Raw genomic sequence first — 4282 nt, 5'->3', positions numbered from 1 at the left:
ACAATCTGTGGCATTAATAAATGATGAAGGGTGGAAAGAGTAAAAGAAATAAGGCCAACTCTGTGATAACAATATCACAGAAGCACTCGGAAAAACTAGCTAAGCTAAAAACAAAGACATAACTTGGCACCATTAATGAAGAATGACTGAGATAAAAAGAGAAAATTCAAAAGCATGTATGTGTGTGCAAAATAGCATGAATAATATAGGGATTTTTGTTTAAAATAAAATATATTACTTTACCTAACATCAGAAAAAAATTACTATATAATACTTATTTGTGTAATTTCTTTAAATGTGGGTTTTCAGGGAAAAGATAGCTGTCCGCATTCCTGTAGGGCAGGTCAAAGATCATTTATAGAGTGGCTGCCTACTTCACGTTCCTGAGAGAAGTGTCAAGCACATTAAAGTCTGCAGAAGGTATTTTTATCTCCTCCTGGGAACGTACCTATAGCTAGATCTCTGATTGTCCTCTAAGTTGGTGCATTCGCTGGACTTCTAAGTCCAAGTTAAGAAAGAACAAAGATCTAACAGATATTGGGGGAGCTATATGCCTCTGTGATTTGGGGACCTGTATACATTACACTAGGTTCAAAGAATAGAATGAATTGATTGATTGATTGACTGATTGATTGAAGGGCTGAGTAATTAGAATGGGTGGTAGGTATTGCTGACAACCTCCCACGGGCCATTTTCTCCATTTTTCTTAGTGGTAGAACTCAAGATTCTAGCTGGGCATATAGCTGCCAAGTAAAGATTACAGCTTCCTTTGCAGCTAGTAAGTGAGCATGTGACATCCCAGGAATGGATACTAATGGGAAGTGCCTGATTTCTAGGAAAATCCTTAAAGGAAGGGGACAGTCACCTCTTTACACCTGTCTTCTTCTTGTTGGCTGGTATACAGATAAAAGGCTTACATCACAGCCCCATCTTCCACCAGGACAGTCAGAACATCCCAGAGCGGCCTTAGCAGCTCTAGCTTACCTACCTCTAGATTGTGTGTATATAACAGAGAAGCAAACTTCTATCTTGTTTGTAATTATTACTTTGAGTTTTCTAATACTTGTAGCCAAACCCAATCTTTATATGCTATGCATTTTTGAAAACTAGAAAGTAAGCAATCTCTTGACCTGAAGAGTGATAAAAAAAAAAGTGAATTGCTACACCTGACTAATGTCCAAATGATTGCTTCATTTCGTACAATTTTCTGAACTTACACATAGTAAAAATAAGATTATTGGTAATAGGTTAATTATTTTGTTTTAATTTTTCTACATGATTTATTGTGAGGTTATCAATATCAAATAAAATATCACTTTTCATCATTTTCTTCTACTGTGTCTTGAACAATGCTTTATTTTTCCTTCCAAAACATTGCATGCAACAATTGAGACCAGGAAGAATTTCTCAACCCAGCTAAGGACCTGAACATTCATCTAAACATTTGTATGCTAGTGATATGCAGCTGTCGTCGTAGGGGTTCTTTTCACAGCTACCCTTGACAAGTTCTTGGAAAACATCCATCACAATGACCTTCACACATCTTCAGAACTCATGGGCTTTGTTGCACCTCAAAGGCTCCATCACTGCCTGGTGGTCATGGCTACTGTGCCTCATGTACTTCTCACCTTGGCAGGTTCAGTGATAAGGTTAATGACAAAGGAGAAAACAAAGATTGGAGTTTGCTGTTCTGAGTGGCCTACCTTTCTTGATAAATTCAGTTTGTGCATATTTGAAGAAAGCAAGTTTAGCCTTGTGGCCAGAAACTAGACCTGAAGAAACATTAGAGCCATACCATCTGGGCATCTATCAATTTTTATTTTGAATGCCCTGCATCTCCTACCATTAATCATGAGGTTGTCTCATGAATTCTGGGTGTCCCTGGGTCCTAGAACTGAAACACTTGAACAATGAGGAAGAAAACAAGTACTAGCACCATTCTCAAAAGGGAGCATCACTTTCTTCTTCTTCTTCAAGGACTGTTGCAATTGTGTTCCCCTAGAAAGAAAGAAAAAATTGAGTTACTGGACCAATGGCACTTCCTAATCTATACAGTTTATCAAAGCAGAGCTCTTAAATTCACATCTCCAAATTACTATCCTAGTACTTGTCCTAGAGGCAGGCAAACTAAAGCCCTTGTTTTTGTAAATAAAAACACATTCTGTTTTTGTAAATAAAGTTTTATTGAAACCTAGCCACAACTATGCCCTTTTGTTTAGTATTGTCAATGGCTGTTTTTACTATAATCATAGGTCTGAGTAGTTGCAACTATGATCGAATCACCTAGCAAAGCCAAAAATATTTATTTTCTGGCTTGTTACAGAAGTTTGCCTCTGCAAAAAAAAAAAAAAAAAGAAAGAAAGAAAAATGTGCTACTCCCTTTTAATGTATTCAATACTACCTTAGATAAGAAAAAGTTAATGTTCTTAAGCTTCTTTTCTGACTTTAAGTTTTTTTTTCTTTACCCTAAAATAACTCCCTGGACTTATCTCCTGGGTGCAGCTTCCTGCTTTGCTAGGGCAGAGTGGGAATGCATTATTAAATCCCACTGGCAGATTTGCCCGCATCAACCCCAAACAAGCAGCACTTTCCTGAAAATGCAATATCGAGGCCTGAAGCCAGGAAAATATATCAATGGAACTTAGTACCTGCATCTAGAAAGTGATGTCCTTGACACAATTTTTGTTTCTTTCTGGAATGTAGGGGAAATGTGGAGGAAATAAACCCAACAAAAGATCAAAGACGCACACACAGAAAAAAAGATTGAGCAGGCCGAGGTATGGCTTAGTGAAATAAGAAAAGTTAAAGAGAACGAGGACCATCTTAAAACAGTGGAGAGGAAATCGTGGGAGGAGATGTGCCAGGCAGGCAGGAGTGATTCAGGTAAGGTGAACAGTCAGACTTTCCTGGTTTCACTTGAAAGTTGGTCACATTTCCACCTCGAGCGCTTAACCAAAAATAATTGTTAGAGAATCAATTATATTTGGATTTTTCTGTTTGGAATTTCAGAAACTGGAAACTGAAGGTGAACTTTAAGATAATTCTAGTCCAATATGCCCATTATTACAACCAGACCGGTGTGCGCCTCCTAACAACCCCACGCTGCGTGGCGTCGGAGCAGGGGCAGCGCCGTGGGTCCCGATCACAGCGCTCTTCCTCCACGCACACTGCCCTGGCACCCGCCCTCCCAGAGAAGTGCTTTTCGTGGTGAATATTATTAGATACCGAACTCTGTTTGGGGAAAGAAAGTGTAAAGTCTTTAGATATTTAGAGTTGTCTTGAACAATTGGAAGATGAGCCTTCAGGAGTTCACTTGAAAGATTAAGTCAATTCTTAAGTGCACCTGGGCTAGCTGCAAAATGAATATACTGAAACAGCACTTTGATAACCCAGACATAGCTTCAGATTAAGATTAGAAAAGGGGAAAACTCCACCAATATTTTCCCTCTTTCCTCATGTAGCAAACAAATTAATTTTTTTTTAATACAGTGTTTTAAATATCGAATCTTTTTGGTGTTTTTTTTTCTCTGAATTGTGCGTCATCTTCCTTTTACCGTGTACTTTCGGTAACTAAATCTCCTTATCATTTCAGTATTTCTCCATTCCTAAGGCCTTAGCATTTGTTTTCTTGGAAGTGAGCTCAGCCGCTTCATTCCGTAGTCTCTTACGGAACCGCGTCAGGGAGCATGAGCCTGCTGGAGATGGACACTGGATTGGAAAGGTGAGCCTTGCTGTTGGATATTTAGGAATATTAATTAGGCCATAATAGTACTTCTATTTAAGTGCCTCTGCGTGGTAGCAATAGCATACTCTCCTTACAAGTTTACTTCTTTGTCTTTACTTGAGTGGCAGATAATGTTTTTCTCGTATCTTTTTCTGCTGGGTACCAGCTGCATTGTCCCAATGGCTTTCAGAAAGAGGCTAATGGGCCTAATCCATAAATACTGACTAGAAGCCAGAGTCAAGGCAAGGGGCTCTGTTTATTGGCCATTAGTCATCAATAAATGATAGCAGTGTTAAACAATAAACACAGAGCTCTGAGAACATCATTAACATTACTTACAAAATAAATGTTTCTGTGATACATCAGTGTTTGATAGACAAATCCCCAGAGGGCTCTAAGACTGAGGTTGTCATCTGCTGGGTTTTAAGCGAAAATGTCTTTTTAAAAAGCAATTTTGAGTTCTTTGCTCTGATGGGCTTGTAGGAAGGCTAGATTTTAAAAATTAAAAAAAGATCATCATTTCCTCTGGTTATGTGTCATTTGTTCACTAAGTTAACT

General features: G+C 38.4%; 1 long non-coding RNA gene across 1 annotated transcript; it reads left to right on the top strand.

Moving 5' to 3' along the window:
- Window positions 1-315: 315 nt before the first annotated feature.
- On the top strand, window positions 316-3708 carry LOC118643650. Its single transcript, XR_004962021.1, has 3 exons — window positions 316-420; window positions 2704-2883; window positions 3611-3708. It is a non-coding gene; the product is annotated as an uncharacterized LOC118643650 (long non-coding RNA).
- The last annotated feature ends 574 nt before the right edge of the window (window positions 3709-4282 follow it).

This window comes from Molossus molossus, unplaced genomic scaffold (genome assembly GCF_014108415.1).
Source record: "Molossus molossus isolate mMolMol1 unplaced genomic scaffold, mMolMol1.p scaffold_m16_p_4, whole genome shotgun sequence".
Lineage (NCBI taxonomy): Eukaryota > Metazoa > Chordata > Mammalia > Chiroptera > Molossidae > Molossus > Molossus molossus.
Note: the sequence above shows the minus strand (reverse complement) of the source record. Positions and strands in the feature narration are given on the sequence as shown.